The following is a 20,114-nucleotide window of genomic DNA, read 5'->3' on the forward strand; positions in this document are numbered from 1 at the left end:
CTATGTTTTGAAGGTCTTGCATAGGAGACAGAGGGTGTGGAAGCAGGAGGACGAGACGGCATTGATCTGGCGGTCCATTTTGAGTTCGGAGTCCAGGATGATTCCCAGCTAACGTGCGTGGTCCGTGTGTGTGGGCGGACTTCCGAAGGCGGGAGGCTACCAGGTGTCATTCCAGGTGTCGGGGTGTGGACCCATGATGAGTACTTCTTGGCTCTTGGCTCCTTTTTCCTACGGCTCATTTCCTGTGCCTCTGGCAGCCTGCTGTGCCAGGAAGGGGACTCCATTCCTGCCCCTCTAGTGGGTATCAAAAATGCAGCCTCTGCTGCGGGTACCCCTGAAGATGCTGCCCTTTACAGCCTACTACCCGGCCCCTACACCGCAGGGGCCACGTTCTCCCTTTTCTGAGTTGCTCTGTTGTCTTTTACTCCTTCTTTGTGGCCCTCACCTGTTCCCACCACAGAGCCTCCTGCATACATGCCGATAGACCCGATTCTGACGGGAGAGCCTCAATTTTTGAAGCAAAAAAAACCTTTATTTTGGCTGCTACTGCCTGAAATTGCGTCTTCTTCAACAGAAGTCAATAGGGGAAATACAGTCTTCCCCATTACCTTATTTAAATCTCCCACTTTCCACTTGTACAATGTTGGCGTGTGTGCTCTGTGCAGCTGCCCCACCCATTCTCTGTGTGGACAACTCTGAGACGCGGTAAGCCTACGGCCTCTGACATCATCCGCACTCCGGGCCCCACCCCCCAAACTCCCCCCTGAGAGGGCCCCCCACCCCTCGGCGAGGGGCTTACCTTCTCCAGATGTGCAGTAAGAGTTTAGAACTTCATTCAGCCTGACATAAGCACTACTTGTTACCCATGAATTAAAAAGTAATTGAAAACACTATTACTCAAGTGTCACTTCAGCACTTCACTGAATAAGTTATAAGGCGACAAGCCTAACACCAATTGCTCTCCCTCCCAGGGTTGCCTCAGTTTCAACTTTGCCTTTACCACGTCCTGATTCTATTGCGGACCCTTTGTTATTTTCCGCTGCATCCGTTGTTGGCTCTCTGTAAATAATCTGTTAGAGTCTCAAACTTGGGGACGACTGGACACTCTCTGTTAACTGTTTGTAAATATACATTCTGTGCCAAGCGACAACTCTTCTCCTCCCTTACTTCCCAGTTATAGCCCTCACTACATCCCCTAAGAACGTTCTCCTTGTACACAAGTTCAATATTACCATTTTGCTACTTGTGAAAACCTTTCTCTTTAAAGCACCCATTGGTATTGTCTATCGAAACACGTTAAACAAATAAACTGGCCCCAGGCGATAACAAACATTAAAGTCCACAGGCAGCAAAAAATATCAATAGCCATTGACTGTAATGAGTGTCAAAGGACCTAGGAAGTAAAGAGCCTCATAGACCAATTACTACATCAATTGCCCAATTTTTTTTTACTCCTTAACTTCTACAGAAATTCCCTGGGGGTCCATTCTGTGTCTCTTCCACCTGGCCCTTATGTGGGACAGGTTGATTTATTCTCTCTTTTATTATTTTCTGCTACCATGATCTGTAGGAGTATTATTCCTAAATGGATTATTTTTTAACTGGGGCGGATGAAAGAAGATCTGTGTTTTCTGCCGCTATAGTCATTGCCCAAGGTTAAGGAGGAAGGTTTAGCCCCATAACCCATCTGCCTTGACCAAGGGTAATTTCTGTAAAATTGATCCACGTATTTTATTTACTTTTTAACAGGACATTGACCTCTGACCATCCCAGCCATGTCCAAGTGCCAGACGGGTTGGTTAGGCTTCCACTATCCCCAATCTTCCCAAATTGTGTGGCCAGGGGAATATGAACATTTTTAGCTTATATTGTCTAGTGCTCATATTTGGCTTACTAACGTAAACACTTGACATAGAGAGCGAACCGCAGGACTCAGCAAAACTCCAACCCTGCACAGAAATCAAGGACACATAGATAAGCACTTGATAAACCAGATGAAGAGGGAGAGAACCCTGTCATTTCAGATTATGTGGCCATCTCATCTGCATCTTAATCTAATAATTGTCCAAAAACCTGCCATGTCCAAAGACCACCGTAATAAACATCGTGCCTCGCCCAAATAAGGAAAAAGCCACAAGACTGCAGAAATCCATCACCTGCCTGCTGACTTCAATGCTATATAAATATGTGTTGGACTTGGCCCTTTCTGCGGAGTCATTACCTGAACTTTTTGCCTTCACCCTCCTGTTTTCTGAACCCATTTTGTTTTCCCTTCTAGGACACTGCACACTTTACCACTGCTAACCAGTGCTAAAGTGCTTGGGCTCTCTCCTTTAAATAAGGTAGAATTGGCTTACACCCAATTGGCCTATTCAATTTACTTTTGAGTCCCTAGTAAAGTGTTACTACATGAGCCCAGGGCCTGTATATTGAATCCTTTTAGTGTGTCTGCAGCACTGATTGTACGCCTTTAAGCATGTCTCAGGTCTGCCATTGCAGCCTGTGTGTGGCCGTTTGTGGCAGTTTTTAACTGCTATGGCGACTTGGCAAAAGAAACTTTATTGCCAGGCCTAAGCTTTCTTTTTTAATACATATGTCACCCCTAGGGTAGGCCCTAGCGAGCTCAGAAGGCAGAGTGCACTGTGTTTAAAAAGTGGGACTTGTACTTTTTTCCGTTTTACATTTCCTGTAGTGAAACAATCTTAACTTCGTTTTCACTACTGCAAGGCCTACCTTTCCCCATGGCTAACATTTGAGTTAGCTTATTACATCTAATAAGTCGTAATTTGCAAATGGGAGCAGGTTACCAGTCCATGATTGATGTCTTTGAAATTGAAATGAAACATCCTGTCTCATGGTGAAGTTGGATTTTAAGTTACAATTTTAAAAATGCCATGTTTTAAAAGTGGGCAGTTTCGTGCCTTAGCCATTTAGTGCCTGCAGCCTGTCTCTGGGTCACATGACTGGATATAGTTGGAAGTTGGGCTTTGTGTATTACTCCTAGCCAGCTATACACAATAGAGAGCTTAGGTTTGCCTGGATAGGCCATCACATGCAGGATGGAATGGCGGAGCAGGGCACAGCCCTACTTACACTTCAATAGGCTGTGTCCAGCCTCCACACAAAGGGCTGCAGAACCCACCTGGAGTTAGTCTGGAGCCAGGACAGGGAAGGCGAGATGCCTGTGGACTTCAAAGGGAAACCTCTAGAAGCCTCTTCCACTTCAAAGGCACAAGTTGGTATAGATATTGGACTTCAGACACCATCTCTTCAGCACACTTCTGGACCTGTGGATACTTTGCCAGAAAGAACGACTGCTGTGCTGCTCTGTGGTGCCACTCTGCTGGACTGCTGCTCTGAAGGGACTGGTGTCCTGACCTTCTGTCTGTTGCCCTCTTGTCTGGATTAGAAGGGCTGGACATGCATCTGTTGAACGCAGGACCATGAGAATGGCTTAAAGGGCTTTTTGGCTGGCCTCCTGATTTTAGCCTCAGGGACAGAAGGCTGCAACTACCTCATCCCCAGCACCTGGACTCTGCCATCTGTTAGTCTACCCTGCCAAGTGGTGCCACCCTAGTCCTGGACCCTTGAAAGTGGGCCTAAGGAGTTCTGCCAGCCTCGGTGAACTTAGTTTAACCAACACATCTTCTCTGCTGCAAGGCGCAACCCCGAGCAGAACCGACTCATCATCACCACAGTGTGGATCATTCCCAGTGCAAAGACCCGCATCACATCGCAGCCCACCGCCTCATCCGAAACCTCCTCAGCACAGGCCCTCACATCCCTCATTGATGTCAACCTCGACAACAGCACCGTACTCTGCCTCACAGCCCCGCAGCTCCTCGAAACCGATGCATCAACCGGCTGCGCAATGCATCCTTGATGCTGGACTTTGCATCGCAAGCCCTCATCATCACGATCCTCGACATGGCTGCAGGACCTCATATCTCAGCCTTGCCGCATCGCAGGACTGACGCATCACTTTGGCTGCATGACGCATCTTCAAAGCAGACTCTGTTGACCTAGATTTAAGGTACTTTGTTCAGCTGGGCTAACTGGGTCCCTGTAGCTGGGCTACACTCCATTGTGGTAGGCCTGAACTTGTGACTTTGTCCTGGTCTGGCATGCCCAGATTTCCACAGCTGCCACTTGCATTTTGGTTCTATTTACACTTAAACCTTTAAAATTGCATATCTCCTGAGCTACTAATTAGATTTTTATTGTTTTTGTCTTGTTTTATTCATTACAAATTACTGTATTTTTCTAATTTGGTGTGGGCTCCTTCTTGTGTGGTGCATTCACTTTACTACTGTATGAAGTGTTGCACAAATACTTTATACATTTCTTCTAAGTTAAGCCTGACTGCTCTGTGCCAAGCTGTCAGAAGGTAGAGCACCGATTACTCCAGTCAACCAGCAACCCAATTTCTTACATGGGTAATCAGGAGTGAGGATTAGGACTTGCCCAGCTGAAGGAGAACTGCAAGGAGATGGAACTTCCAGCAAAGATCACCACCAGGAAGGAGGAGCTCCAAAAGCCGCTTAGGGTCTGGACGGAAACCCACCAGCCATGGGTTGCAGCCACAGAAGGGGATAATGAGATGGAAGGGTATGAAGAGAACTTTCCTGTAATACAGCCTGAAATTTAGGGGCATGAGTTTACCCCCAAAGTAGAACTCCCTGCCAGGGCAGGGAGCAGTGTATCTTCCCATGGCCTGGCCCCAGACGAGCTGGCAGACAGGAAGGCAGAGAGGAAGTTCAAGCTACGGATGGTCCAGTTGAGAATTGAAGAGAAGAAACTGACCATGGAGGAGAGGAAAATATGGCTGGCTCATAAACTAAGTCTGAAGGAGCTGGACTTCGAGGCCATACAGGCAGTCCCCAACAGCAATGGCAGCAGCATTTCCACAGTGCTCTCTGGAGACAAGAGGGTCCCTATTCTAAACATCTGGTGCCTGACTTTGTTGTGGAGGACGACATCGACAAGTGGTTTGACGCTTACGAGGTGGCTTTACAGATGCATAGTATCCCTGAGGAGGATTGGGGGCTAACCTCTGGAAGCACATCCCTAGTGAGGGGAAGGACACCCTACTGCCCTGGATAAAGGGGACAGAATGGGGTATCCTCCCAGAAATGACACCCTTGTCAGAAAGTATGGCCTCACCCCTGAGAAGTACAGGCATACATTTAGGGACCGTTGTTAGCTGGACCAGCAATCCTGGGTGGATTGCGGTGACTCTTTTTGCAAGGTACTGGAAGGTTGGGTGAAGAGCAGTTAAGTAAATGATTACCCAGAGATGTACAATTTGATTGCAACAAGAGCACATGTTCAGTCTTTATTTTGCATATATGCACCAACACCTTATTGATAGTAAGCTTCCTGGTCCCAGGGAGCTTGCTAAGGAAGTGGCCCACTAGCTCAGCACTAGGGTTCATAGAAAGGTACCTTGGAGTGTCCCCAAGAAGGGTGATTCAGGTTCTTCCTCAGGAGGGTGAAGGGGAGGTTAAATAATGCACAGACAGCCCTTAGAAGAAGGGGGTGGAAAAAGTTCCCATGCTCCTTATAAGAAACAGAGAGGAGATTCTGGGGTGCAGTGACCCAGGGAGGCCCATTTCCAACCAGGCTGCTTTGATTGTTCTCAGCTAGGGCGCAAGCATAGGGGCTGTCCCAAGAAACCACCCACTGGTGGGACCTATACAGGGGTGGCCAATGTGGCCTTAGGGGAAAGTAAGCCCCCAGGGGCAGGAGGTAGATCATGCTCTGATCTCCTTTAGTTGAGAGGTGAACTCAGAGGGTGCTCTGGTGATCCCTAGAGTGGGAGCCATCACTTTCACCAGGTCAATGTGAATGGGGTCCATGTCACAACTCTGAGGAACACTGGGACTAGGCCTCGGCGTGAAATTCTGCCCACTCGTGTAGTTTGGAGAGTTTTCCCCACTCTGCACTCCACGTAGCATGTGGAGTTCTGAAAAACCCAGCTGTGCATAGTGGAGCAGAGTTTTTTCCTTGCTCACCAACGCTAAGTTGTCTAGATGGGAAAATCTTACTCCAGACCACCTCCCAGCGAGATTTCTCAACGCGGGCTGTCGCAGATGGTCGCTACCCTTCGCGTTAAGGAAGCTTCCGTTCACGTTGAGGAAGCTGCCGCTCAAGTAGAACATCTACTTGAGTGATAGAAAGAAGCAGCACCCTCCTACACTGTGTGTGGTGCCATTTGGACTGATTTTACAGCATGGGACAAACACCTGGCACTAAAAATCAGTGCGAATGACACGACGTAACGCATACCACTGCTTGTGGAACTCCACGTAGCGTGGCAGAGATTGTGGTAACTTTGCGGAGTTCTGTGCAGTCGAATTCCACAAACTCTGCCCAGGCCTAACTCGGGGAAGCCAGACCATGGTAGTGGAAAGACGAGTTTCCCCTGAGCAGTACACCGGCCAAATAGGCAGGATACCTGGGAGTGTTGCCCCCCCTCACTCTCAGAATCCATAGAGTTCAGAGAGGCCTGGATGGCCAGAGCATGTCTGTTCACACTGACAGCAGTCGGTTGTCTCTTTTTGTTACTGCTTTATGGGCAGAGTATTTCTTGGGTTGGGTACAGAAGTCTGATCCAAGGGTGGAATGGGTCACATCACTTTGCATGCCGTGGTAGTACTGTCTGCCTACTGGGATGCATCCATGAGCAAGTTAAGGTTAGGTGCTTAACACATGGAGTCCGCAAATGAGGGGAACGGTTCCCATGGGTCAGGTTAGTGGCTCAGGAGAATATAGACAGAGGGACCCAACTCAGGTCAGAGAGCATAGAACTGACAAGTGCCCCTGCACTCTGTTGCCTAAGCAAGGAAGCCCATGAAGGTATTGATTAGTATACCCTAGCTTTTGACATAGCTCTTTCTGAAGGGTCATTCCTAAACTTTTTGTTATCACCCTCCAGTTTTCTGAACCCGTTTTGTTGGCTTCTAGGACTCTGTGCACTTTTCCACTGCTAACCAGTATGAAAATGCATGTGCTCTCTCCTTTAAACATAGTAGAATTGGCTTGCACCCAATTGGCCTGTTTAATTTACTTGTAATTCCTTAGTAAAGTGTTACTACATGTACCCAATGCCGGTAAATTAAATGCTACTAGTGGGCCTGCAGCACTGATTGTTCAACCCACTTAAGTACACTTCTGGACCTGTGGATACTCTGCCAGGAAGAAGGACTGCTGTGCTGCTGAAAGAAGTTTGGCTCTGATGGAACTGCTGCCCTGCTATGTCTCACCTGCTGCCCTCTTCCTTGGGTGAGAAGGACTGGACCTGCAACTGTTTAGCCCAGTACCACCAGATGGCTCCAAGAGCTAGTTGGCTGGTGTCCTGACTTGAGCCTCCAGGACAGAAGGCTCCAACAACCTCAACCCCAGCACCTGGAATTTTGCAATCTGTGAGTCTACCCAGCCAATTGGTGCCACCCGATCCTGGACGGTTGAATGTGGGATTATAAAGTGCTCTATCAGCCTCTGTGGACCCAGCAGAACTGATGCATCTTCTCTGCTGCACAGTGCAAGTCCAAGCAGAACTGATGCATTGTAACCACTGCTTGGATCTTCCTCAACCCAAAGACCTGTACCACATAGCAGCCCACCGCCTCATCAGAACTGCAGCAGTGCGATGCATCCTTAGCGCAGGCCTACATATCCCTTGTCAATGGCAGCCTTGACGATGACACCAGAATCTGCATCGCAGACTTGCAGCTCCTTAGAACCAACACATCTCCTCGACTGCGTCACACATGTTTGGCAGTGAATTTCACATTGCAAGTCCTCTTCAATGGGATCCTTAATGACAACGCAGGACCTCTTATTTCAGCCTTGCCGCATTGTGCAACTGACGCATCACTTTGACTGCACGATGTATCTTCAACGCATACCCACTCAACGCACCACAAACCAGGATTTAAGGTACTTTGTTCAGCTGGCCTAACTGGGACTCTGTAGGTAGCCCTTAATTTATCTCAGTCGGCCTGAACTTGTGACTTTTTCTAAGTCTGACGCAACCAGATAGCCACAGTTGGAGCTTTGCGCTTTTTGGTGCTATTTCGACTACAACCTTCAAAATTGCATATCTTCGGTTCTACTGATTGGATTTCTGTTGTTTTGGTCTAGTTTTATTTATTAAAATTACTAAATTTTTCTAACTTGGAGTGGGATCATTTTTGTGGGGTGTATTCACTCTATCACTGCTTGAAGTGTTGCACAAATACTTTACACATTTTCTCTAAAATAAACATGACTGCACTGTGCCAAGCTAGCAGAAGGTTGAGCACAGGTTAATGTAGGGTTAGCTTGTGCCTCACAATCACAAGGACTGTGATTGCTGCTTGATCAGGGCTCACACCCAAGTCAACCAACAACCCAATTTCTTACAATATGCCATGCAATGAATGAACTGAATCAGTAGATCACGTAACTATGTCCAGATTGGATGCTAGTACCATCACAGAGACATGCAATCCGGAAATGCAAAAAGTAGGAGGAATTGCTGATATGCACACAGAGAACAAAAAGCTGCATATCTCTAGGCCACAGGAAGCCAACGCAACAAGACTGAGGGGCAGATTTACAAGGACTGGCGCATCCCTGCATATTAGCAGGGATGCGCCAGTAAAGATGAGACACACAGGAATACCCTTGCGCCACCACAGATGCGTCACATTTACAATGCGACGCACCGTGGCGCAAGGATAGTCAGATGCGTGCCGCATCTTCTGGCGTAAGGGCAGCTCATTGCTGGAGTTGTGTTGCAAGCACGACGTAACCCCAGCAATGCTCAGGGGTGCCCTATGCCTAACATGCTGCGTCACTCCTTATGCCTGCTTCAAGCAGGCGTAAGGTTTTGATGCAGCATGGACGTAAAAGTGACTCAGTGAAATCTTGTAGATTTCACTGCGTCACTTTTATGGGGCTTCCTTGCGACGGAACGCCCACCCTGCATACATTATACCTGACGCAGGTATAATGTAGCGCAGGGCTTTACAATGTGACGCATCGCACTAGATGCGTCACGTTGTAAATCTGTCGCATGGTGGTGCATTGTTTACGGTGTCGTAAACATGTCACAAGGGGCTTGTAAATCTGCCCCTGAGTGCGGAATTCATCGTGCTGATTTCTACATGAATGACTCATGATCTCCATAAGGTATTGAAACTGACCCTGACCATTGACTTTTACATTACAGACAGGCCAAGGAGACAAAGAACACCTGTATATAAAAATATTCAGCCATCACCCTTGGATCCGAAATCACACCATAGATTGAAGCCTGCAACTAAAGGAAATTACCTCAACATTGCGTGGGAATTGCTCCTTTGCCATACAGATGTTATGTTAGTCAATCGCCTATCAGAGCCAGCTATCAATAATACAAGTTAAGTAACACGATTAACTTTAGGCGTACAACAATCAGATACAAAACTGTCCCAGTTCTATTGACATTTTGAAATTTCTGTTCCTTTTTACATTAATTATCAAAGCCTGATTTCACCAATCCGAAAGCGTCAAACAATAAAATATCTGGAATAGGAAATAATTTAACTCCAGCCACCCAGGCCTCTATTTGCTAACTGCTTTTAGCAAAGTCAATATCTTCTGTACTGTATTGTAGCAAAATGAGACCATGGCAGTCACGGCTCCCATTAACACTCTTTTTCATGTTGTGTTAAATGATTAATTTCCATTTAATTCGAGGTTGTTATCTAACATTAAAGAAAGGGACAATCTACTGGGCTTGCTTATCCAGTCTGACAGCAAATTACCTGCAACTGAAGAGGAACTGCCTCGGTGAAATAAACGTTGGACAACCACGATAATTGCTGGATAATTATAAAAGACACGGCTCCAGCTGTAAAAAATGAGATTTGAATTTTTGACTTCGATAACCTGTTCTCTAAAATGTATAACTGGTTACTTTGACAGGCTTGCATGAAAACCAGATTTAAGAGAAGGAAATGATGCACGGCGATGGAATAAAATAACTCAAAAGAGGATTTAATTAATAGCTATCATCATTAAGAGGCATATTTGATAAGAAGGCAGTCATAAGTGAGGAATTTGCCCCATTTGCACCTCTTTCTGCCTCAGGCATCTGTGCACAATTAATCTGCAGTTTCTAATTTACAGCTATTTAAATAAAGTCGACTGTCAACTACTCAACCAATTCCCTAGTAAAACAGGATTGAACAGGGTCTGCTCTAGCAGGCTATTTATTGGCATTGTTTGCCCAAGTGTAAACCGACGAGCCCACCTTCAATATTTGTAATTAGATACTGTTATCACTACTAACTATGCAGAACCCTAGTTCAGTAGAAGCTAACATGGAGGAAGTTTACATTTCCAGATATTCCTGTTTGTTTCTTTATTTATGAAGCCTTCTTCACATACAGGCATCAGAACGCTAGAAACCTAGAGGGCGAACTGGAGACCTAACAACAGAGGAAGAGTGAAGCAACACGATGCATAGTGGTGGAAATGTGTACACTTTATATGTACCTAAATACACTCACTTGTTTCCTCTGGTTATCTGTCATTCTGTGGAATTTCAGCCATAGCAAATAATTTTTAACTTGTACTTTTACTTTTGTGCGTTGCCTCTAAGTCCTTGGACCTCTTCCCAACCATTACTTGGGAAACTTCATAAGGTTATTGCAAATGCATGTTCTGCCCAACCAGACGTGTACTCAATGAAAAGTCAGGCTTTCCCTGCATTTTCCTTGTTAGGTCAAGCCTAGGCAGCTCTAGTCATGGTGTATCTTCTCTATGGGCTTTTAGCACACCCATTTCTTTTCATTGGTTCCTTTGTCTGCCTTTCAACATTCCTTTGGTTTCGTCTGTGAATAGTTTACAATTGTTCCACCTTTTGAGTGTTTTGTTCCTGCCCTGGAGAATGATCCTGTTACATGTATCAGTTCACTTCTGGTCATTTATGTTAGTTTTGCACTACTTTTTATTTTGCCTCGACTCGCTGTACCGTCACCCACCTGCCGCTGCGTTTCCTGCTTGCTTGGGTTGTACCGTGGTGTGACAAACCACTTTCATAGAAGAACTGAATAAATGCCCTGTAGACTGTTTTTTTTTTTTATTTCAATGGGACATATATTTTAAAACTGTTGACGTTTCCTTTATAAATATAACTTCGAGCAATGCAAGGAGACTAGACTGCTGCTTAAACGCCTCCTCTAATCAATAGCCCGCAACATCTTTCATTGCTGCAGTATTCATTTGCCCTTATGTATTTTGCTTGGCACTAAACAGGCAGCATCTTCCTGTTTGTGACAAGCCTTTCATTCAGAGTGAGACATGGCGGCAGGCCGAGCACCGGGGTTAGTAACGTGGGCATGTTTACTACGTCCAAGATAAATGACCCGCTCAGGCATTTGCATTCTCCTGCATTTGCATAACAGTGCAAGGTATTGTCGTGTAGTTCCTATAGTACCCATGCAGGACCTGCACGTTTGGATAACATAAACTGTGGGATTGGTGGCAGACTGGTTCCGTACACCCCCACCGAGAAATGTTAGCCTATTTGCATTTAAGCTAGCTCACAGTGCCACTAGTGTCTCCTCTTATCGGGTAGAGATTCGTTTCTGGCAGCCTTAGAACATGACAACCCTGATCCCTTAAGATCGTGGAAACAATGTACTACTTTTCGCTCAGTCACTCGTGCTCATTTTAGTTTATCTCAGAGATACACAGAATAAACAGTCTGGATGTTTCAATAAGAGTTTATTGAACAGTTGTTATTCTCGTGTAAAAAATATGAGCTGAAACAACCATTAAACAGCAGCAGAGATATATGATTAGCAGTGCTGTGAATATAAAAGGATAGTACAGTTCTACCATCTTGCAATAAGCATGAATAAATACATGAATATAAACTGCATGATAAAAGTGCACGTACTCCTACGATGCCTATCTAGATGTACCTAAGTGTACCTAGCATGTGGGTAGGTGTGAAGCCAAGAACCTCTCTAGGATTTAGTCGTACTCCATTACCTTAAGTGTGAGAATGTCAGAGCCCTTCTTGGTCTCGAGTTGGACACCCCGCAAGGGATGTTCAGCCCATTGTCAGCAGGAGCATCTGCATGCAGGATCCTCAGCGTCTCTGGTCAGTCTGTCTGCCTGGAAGTCTTGGTTTGCAAGAGGTGCTGTATTTATACCAAAAGTATCTAAGGTCCCTTTGTCCCTTGTTACTTGTATTAGCCATTGTTTAGTTTGAGGATGTCTATTAGGATGAACCATGGATGTAGATATGGGGAGGAAGGTGGTATAGGAAGGTGGTGTAGCCCCAGCCTGGTTTCCAAGAACCCTTATGAATATTCATGCCTACTGTGACAGTCCAAAGATGAAGTCATAGAACGCCATTGTACAGGGAAACCCTCCTGCCCCCAGGACTAGAACTAGGTAAAGGTTCAATCCTAAAAGGCTTGTTACTGTGTAGTGTAGGGGAGATGATGTAGGTGAAAGGGTATGATGTTACCCGGGCATATATTAGTGTACCTATATGGAACATAACAGTATTCGCTTGGCACTAGATGGGCAGCATCTTCCTGTTTCTAAGAAACCTTTCATTCAGAGAGAAGCATGGCGGTAGGCCGAGCGGAGGGGTTAGTAATGTTTGTGTATTTACTACGTGCAAGATGAATGGCCAGCTAACGCATTTACATCCTCCTGCATTTTTATGACAGCACAAGGAAAGCCATGTGATGTATGAACCCTGTCTAATCCATACGCTGCCTACCTGCTGGAGAACCTTCCTTCGTGTCTTGGGGCTGCTGTTGCTGACGCCACTACCGGGGACTTCCTCGTTTCTCCGTGTGTCTCCCCGCCGCCATCACCATCTCTCGCGGCCGGAGACCGGAGACCACAGCCCCCAGAGTGCCTTGCGCCCGGAGGCGCATAAAAGCGCGACGCTCGTGACACAGAGCGGGAACCCTGTCTAATCCATACGCTGCCTACCTGCTGGAGAACCTTCCTTCGTGTCTTGGGGCTGCTGTTGCTGACGCCACTACCGGGGACTTCCTCGTTTCTCCGTGTGTCTCCCCGCCGCCATCACCATCTCTCCCGGCCGGAGACCGGAGACCACAGCCCCCAGAGTGCCTTGCGCCCGGAGGCGCATAAAAGCGCGACGCTCGTGACACAGAGCGGGAACCCTGTCTAATCCATACGCTGCCTACCTGCTGGAGAACCTTCCTTCGTGTCTTGGGGCTGCTGTTGCTGACGCCACTACCGGGGACTTCCTCGTTTCTCCGTGTGTCTCCCCGCCGCCATCACCATCTCTCGCGGCCGGAGACCGGAGACCACAGCCCCCAGAGTGCCTTGCGCCCGGAGGCGCATAAAAGCGCGACGCTCGTGACACAGAGCGGGAACCCTGTCTAATCCATACGCTGCCTACCTGCTGGAGAACCTTCCTTCGTGTCTTGGGGCTGCTGTTGCTGACGCCACTACCGGGGACTTCCTCGTTTCTCCGTGTGTCTCCCCGCCGCCATCACCATCTCTCGCGGCCGGAGACCGGAGACCACAGCCCCCAGAGTGCCTTGCGCCCGGAGGCGCATAAAAGCGCGACGCTCGTGACACAGAGCGGGAACCCTGTCTAATCCATTCGCTGCCTACCTGCTGGAGAACCTTCCTTCGTGTCTTGGGGCTGCTGTTGCTGACGCCACTACCGGGGACTTCCTCGTTTCTCCGTGTGTCTCCCCGCCGCCATCACCATCTCTCGCGGCCGGAGACCGGAGACCACAGCCCCCAGAGTGCCTTGCGCCCGGAGGCGCATAAAAGCGCGACGCTCCTCCCGCATCGCGGGACGCGCGCGGGCGGCGCCGGGCGAAGCCCGGGCAAAGGGCGGGCCCTCTTAGGCCCTCAGAGGCCGAGTGAGGCTGGGCTGGGCCCCTTCCCTTTGGCGTGTGATCGTGGGACTCCATTTATTATCTGCAAACGGACCTCACCCATTAGGTAAAACTGTGACTACATTTTTGCATTTATTGAAGTGGAGATTTTAGGGGCTGGTTGTGTTCCCCAAGGCTCGCATTTGTACTCCATTAAAGCGGATAATGAGCTCTAAAATATGTAAAAGGACTGGGGGATTGGGGACCCTTGATAGTTACCTAAAACACGCTGAATCTGCCATAGTAAAAGAAATAGCGTCAGTGGAACGTAGACTATCACTTGAACCCCCCAGGTTAGTTGCATCATGTACTCCTTCTACGACCATTGCAGCCGCTGTACCCCCCGACGATGCCAACCCTTGTACGTCTCAGAATGGGTCAGAAATGGTGGAGACCTCCTTAGTTATACCTGCCCTGTTACCTAACCCTAGCCCTGTCCCCTCTCCGGTAGCTGTCAGAACTAGACAATCAAGAGGCGTTTCTAATCAGCCATCTAAGGGGGGTAAAACCACGGCAAGTAAAAGAAAGGCTAATAACTCCCTGGAAGCACGGAAACAGGCAAAAATCCCCAGAAAGAGTAATCCTGAACAGGGGTTGCCCCAGGTTAACCTTAGTGTTCCCTGCCTAGTTGGTGAGTCATCGTGCGGGGGAGTCAACCATTGTACACCTCAGGGCCCCGATATCGGTAACAAGTGTATAGGGTCAGATATAGCGTCCACTATTGACGCTCGCCTCAAGCTATTTACTGTACCGTTAATGGCCATCTTGAAACGAATAGAGGACCGCATCACTAAAATCGAGTCACACCTTCAAACTAAGGTTTTAAATGCTGATCCAAGACCTGCGGTAGTTAATTCCCTTAATGCGTGCACAACCATAGTTGACAACATGCTGGATTCTATGATTACTACACACCAGCAACCTATACTTCCTTGCACAGCACCAGCTATAGGCTCTCCTACCATTTCCCAACCCCCTACTGTTGAAGCCATATCTCAGGGTAGGGTAACACTCAAGCTGAACCCAAGGGGGAGGATCAGTTCAGCGGATCGGCTCCCAGGGAGGGACTTGACACTACACTTACCTCCTGAGGCCTGCCCCTATTCTATTATTTTAGCTAATGTTCCAAAGCTCGTGGACGGGAACAGCGAACACTGGTCCTCATTAAAAAACAAAGCCCTTCACTATTTGTCAAACAAAACTGTATTGGGGCAACATCTACACAATAACTTTTTGATGATTAGACGTGTACCTTGGGTGGGTAAGACTAACAAGTGCTTAGATGGTGACTGCATTGTCATAAGTTTTAGATCTCCCAGGTTGGTTGAGGACATTCTAAGGCAGGCAGGTTCTGCCAGAGTTCATCATGATTATGTTAATGTCTTCCCCCTGGGTTTTTTCTATCCCCCCGCTCCTGACCCAAGGATGACCGATAATTTCCAAAAGAGCAGCACACACTTTGATTATCGCGTACCTATCTCTAATAGATATTCTGCCCTATCCTCCTTGGATGACAATGAGTGACTAGGGCAGCTAGAACTAAGTATAGTGCCTGAAACTCAGTCAGCAACCTCAGACATGGTTTCTTTGACAGTTAATAGTGCCTGTAACGGTCCCACAGGCCCTCTAACCAAATTGGTCTCTTGGAACATAGCAGGGCTAAGAAATAAGTCAGATGACCCGGCCTGGAGACAACTTATCGCCTCAGGCGAAGTTATCTGTCTCCAAGAGACCTGGGATACGGACAACTCTCTGAGTTTAGATGGATATAAAAGCTTCTTCGCTCCTGCTGTACCGTCTCATATGGGGAGGGCCAAGGGAGGCTTGGTCACCCTGATCTCAGCTAGCATTCCCGGCTCGCTGACTCAACTCGATACAGGTTCATGTAACTGTTTGGCAGTTCAGATCTCACTCAATGGGGGCAGTAATTTTTTAATTGTTAATTTTTACAATTCCTTTTATAGAGACACCACGGTTGACCATCTTACCGCATTACATTGTTTTTTGACTAATTTTAGAGAGAAAATTGAGACAACATGTCCTATCATTATCATGGGCGACTTTAACATCCACAGATGCCTAGAAAAATGCTATCTGGTGGATCCTCTAGGCCCAACTGAATCACGGGAGGCCCACTTTGAGCACTCTTCACAGGGTGCATTTTTGGAAACAACTCTCGCTGACCATGGCTTGTTACTCCCTGCCATGGTGGATGAGAACATCCCAACATTTAAAGGGAATGGGAAATATTCTGTGATCGACTATATCTTTATCAGTTCAGGATTGAGGAACTCGACCAAGGAATATTCGGCAGTCTGGACACATTTTAGTGACCATAATCCCGTGGTCCTATTCCTGTCTGATCTTTTTTTACAGCCTGCTATAGTCGACGATAGAACGGACAAATCTCACATTCGTCCAACTGATCAGGATCGCAGAATCAGATGGGATAAAGTTATCCCCGATGATTTTTTTGCAAATCTGAAAAAGAAGGTTGGCCCTGAGTTGACCACTTGCCTTGACCTGGAAGCAGGGAACTTGGAAGTATTAGGGGCGTATTCCGCAATCTGCTCCCAGATCTCAGCTGATCTCCGGTGCCCAGCGAAAACAAAGGACAAGGCAGATTTAGGCTGGTTTGACAAAAATTGTTCCCTGGCCAACAGAAAATTGAGGGCGGCCTTGAGCAGTAAACCTTTGAATCGGTCTAACATAGTCCAACTTAGGAAAGATTATACTAAAATTTTGGATACCAGGAAAAAGGAGATCCGGGAGGACGCTTGGGAGGAACTTTCTTCCGTTGACGTCCTTCGCAACAGTGCTAAGTTCTGGTCTGTTGTCAATAAACCTTTCTTTCGCGATCCCTGTAATACTCAATTAGATTGCGGTATTGGGGTTCACCAGTGGCACTCTCACTTCAAGTCAGTCTACGAAGTGGGTATGAACGGCGGATTAAATCCCCCTCTTCCCACTATAAAACAATATACTTTATTCGTAACCAAGGGCGAGGTGGTTGAGGCCATCGGCAAGATGACGAGCAATAAGGCTCCGGGTCCCGATGGCGTCCCCTCGGACCTTTTTAAATCAGACATTGAGACTTGGTCTATAGTTTTGCTGAACGTTTTTAACAGGGTCTGTGTCGCAGGCATTCCGGACACTTGGTCCGAGTCCGTGATCATACCCATTTTTAAAAAGGGTAACAGAGGGGACCCTAGTTGCTACCGCCCCATCTCACTCATCGATTCCGCAGTTAAAGTCCTGGGGCGTGTAGTCTTGGGCAAATTAACAGATTGGCTGGAGGATACCAACACCCTTTCGTGCCTACAATATGGGTTCCGTAAGGGCCGTGGCACCATAGACCAAAGCTTGAATCTTTACCTCTTAATAGGTAAATACACTATAGCTAAGAAAGGGACGTTATACCTGGCCTTCATGGACTTATCCTCGGCTTTCGACCGAGTGAATCGGTCGAAATTGTGGGAACTCCTTCTCAAGCAGGGAGTAGACGAAAATCTTGTCCACTTCCTAGCAGATCTCCATAGAGATCTCTCTGCAACTGTCAGATACGACCGATTGGGTAACTGCACTGGTAAGATCGGAATCTCCAATGGTGTAAGACAGGGCTGTATTTTAGCTCCCCTCCTTTTTACACTTTACATCAATGACCTTGCCACTGCCTTAACAGAGTCTTGTAAAGATATTCCTAAGGCTGGGAAGTATCAAATCCCTGCACTATTATATGCAGACGATGCTGCACTGTTAGCGCGCACAGCAGTAGGGCTTCAAAGTCTTCTAGACACATTTGCCGACTTCATGAAAAGACTTGACCTAAGCGTGAATTTCTCTAAATCTCACGTTATGACTGTAGGTTGTAAACCCAAGAAAATAAAGACCATGCTATGTGAGGGCCACGTTTTATCTAGAATCACCAGCTTCCCATACTTGGGTGTCATCTTTGATGACAAGTCATCTTGGGCCCCTCAATTAGTTGCAAAACGTAATGCCTTTGCTAGATCCATCATAGACGTTCTGGACTTTGCTCGTAAACTGGGGGTGAAACCCATGCAAGCCATACTGAACATTTATGCAGCTAAATGCATTTCTATAGCCATGTATGGTGCAGACCTGTGGGGTTTTAAAAATGTGAAGGAACTTCAGGTGGTAGAGGACAAGTTCTTAAAATCGATTCTATCGCTTCCCCAGGCCACCTCGGGTTATATTGTACACCAAGAATGTGGGGTTGGTTACCTAACTGATCGAATAGCTTTAGCCCCCCTATTAAAATGGCTTTCAATCTGGCTAAATCCGGAACTCGATTTAAATCGCGAAATCATAACAGACTGTTTATCACTTGAGTTCGGAAGGGCCATCCCATGGCTCCGTTATGTTAAGAACTTAAGTGACGATATAGGTCGCCCAGATATATTCGATAATCCCAATAATCTATCAAAGGGAGACCTTAATTGGGTAAAAGATATATATAAGCGCAGAACCACTTTAGCCAGAGAAGAAAGGGAGTTAATAAAACCTACAGTAAAGGCCCATCAGCTATTAATTACTACATGCAGCATTGAGCCTTACCTGACCATTGTGAACAATATGAATCATCGCTTTTTATTGACAAGGTTTAGACTGAACAAATATCATCTTTTGTGCTCCGATTCCGCAGGATGGATGAAGGACAGGGACTTAGAGATCTGTTCATGTGACAGATACTCTCTTAAGGATACTGTTCATCTTATCTTTTTTTGTAAACATTTGTCCCCTCTCCGCAGAAAATTCATCATCCCCCTTATCAAGCATAAGGGATTTAGACAAGTCAAACCTGCCCTTTTGTATCTCCAGCTGCTAAGTACTACTTGGGAGATTTTTAACATTGCTAATTTTTTGACTATCGCGATGAGATTAAGGAAAAAAATCAAGTGGTCCTAGTCTTGTTTTTAAAATTGATTGTGATTCATGAGCAAACCCGACCTTGTCTTATTTTAATGTAGTGTTTTTCAATCATGTGCACATGTCTATTTTAAATGTAATATATTTTGTATTTATTGTGATGTTTTGCACTTTTATGGCTCTTGATGAGCCGAATAAAGTAATTTTGACTGACTGACTGACTGTATGAGACAGAAAGAGAATAAGCAGTTTCCGTGTAAAGCAGCTGTTCACAGGAATTTCATCAATGTTTTAAGAGCTGTTACCATTTACCACTCACCCATGCTCTCTCCAATTTACCATCCTGCTTCATTAATTTTGTTTTTTTCAATGGGTATTTGCACATGGCAAAACAACACTGTGCTGAGAAAATAAGGTATTGTCCCCGGGAGAATGCTGATGTCGCCTTTCCAAGGCTGAACTGTGTGTTCCAATTGTTTGTTGGTTTTCTCTTGGAAATTATTCTTTTTATGCATGCGGTAAGAGTCCCACTTCTTAGAAGTGCCTGCGCCTTTAAATCTTGTCTTCAGGGCTCTGCCCACTTTCCAAGCAGCCCCTTTAATTTACAACCAAGTGATCCAACCAGAGCTGCACTGAGGGGGATGATTCTTCAGTTAGTGCACTCTCTGAGGCCATTTTGAAAGTCTTTTCTATGCAGACATATTGTTTTCTTTGGCTTCTGATTCTTAAGCAAGTGTGTGCATTCCCTCATTAGATAAATGTGGAAGGGGGCACAGAGAAAACTTCTTCCTCAGAGGTAGGACCCCTGATGCTGTTGGACTGTTGATTACTCCGTAATTTATGCACAAAGAAGCAGATGCTGCAACAGGGCCTGCTCACAGGTGCGGGACTGGCTGTAAACTGGCATGGGCATATTGTCTAGCTCAAGGTCACAGACCAGACCACTGCATGTGATGCGAATGGCAGGAAAGAATACTTTATGTGTTTTGGTTGGCTTTTGTTGGACCTCGGCTGTCCATATAATTTTTTGTTGATGGTTGTGCTTATTCCGCATCATCTTGAAGCTGGAATTGCCAGATTTGAGGCTGGTTTGAAGCACAGATGTGGACCAAAAGAAAGCCCAAACACTAGTCAATTACTGCCAGCCTAGGGGCCTCAATTACAATTATTAAATAGGGCAGCGCCGCAAGCCTTTCTGTTGTGCTGTCCTACTTCAAAAGAAAAGGGCAGGATTGTGCCATATCTATCAGATACGGAACATTTCTGTCCTTCCCTTTGCCCTGGCGCACAAATGGCTGCCATTCG

The sequence above is a fragment of the Triturus cristatus genome, chromosome 1_2 (assembly GCF_964204655.1).
Source record: "Triturus cristatus chromosome 1_2, aTriCri1.1, whole genome shotgun sequence".
In the NCBI taxonomy this organism is placed as follows: domain Eukaryota; kingdom Metazoa; phylum Chordata; class Amphibia; order Caudata; family Salamandridae; genus Triturus; species Triturus cristatus.